Source organism: Mesitornis unicolor, unplaced genomic scaffold (assembly GCF_000695765.1).
Source record: "Mesitornis unicolor isolate BGI_N332 unplaced genomic scaffold, ASM69576v1 scaffold36907, whole genome shotgun sequence".
Classification (NCBI taxonomy): domain Eukaryota; kingdom Metazoa; phylum Chordata; class Aves; order Mesitornithiformes; family Mesitornithidae; genus Mesitornis; species Mesitornis unicolor.
Genome location: NW_010195026.1, coordinates 2,387 through 2,736, shown reverse-complemented (window position 1 = coordinate 2,736; position 350 = coordinate 2,387).

The following is a 350-nucleotide window of genomic DNA, read 5'->3' as shown; positions in this document are numbered from 1 at the left end:
AGTGGTGCTGCTCAGCTGGGGGTTACATCTCTTTAGGGATGAAGCACCCTCATGAGACCACCTTGCCAAAACATTGCAAAATCAGTCTGAAAATGGGGTGTAACTGGGGAATATGGGGCTAAAAGTGAACCCTCAGTGCTAAGGGAATGGGGATGGGTTGGCTCCAGACCTCTCGCAGCAAGAGTTCAGGAGGTTGGGGTTACCCATGGGGCAAGGAGGGCGATAACGCCGGGCACAGCGATACGGTGGTGAGGAGGTGTTTCCCTTCGCCTTTGCTCTCAAAAACCACGAGCTCTGACCCAGTCACGCAGCTTTGGGAGAGCCCAGCCACCGCCCGCTCGGCAAAGAAA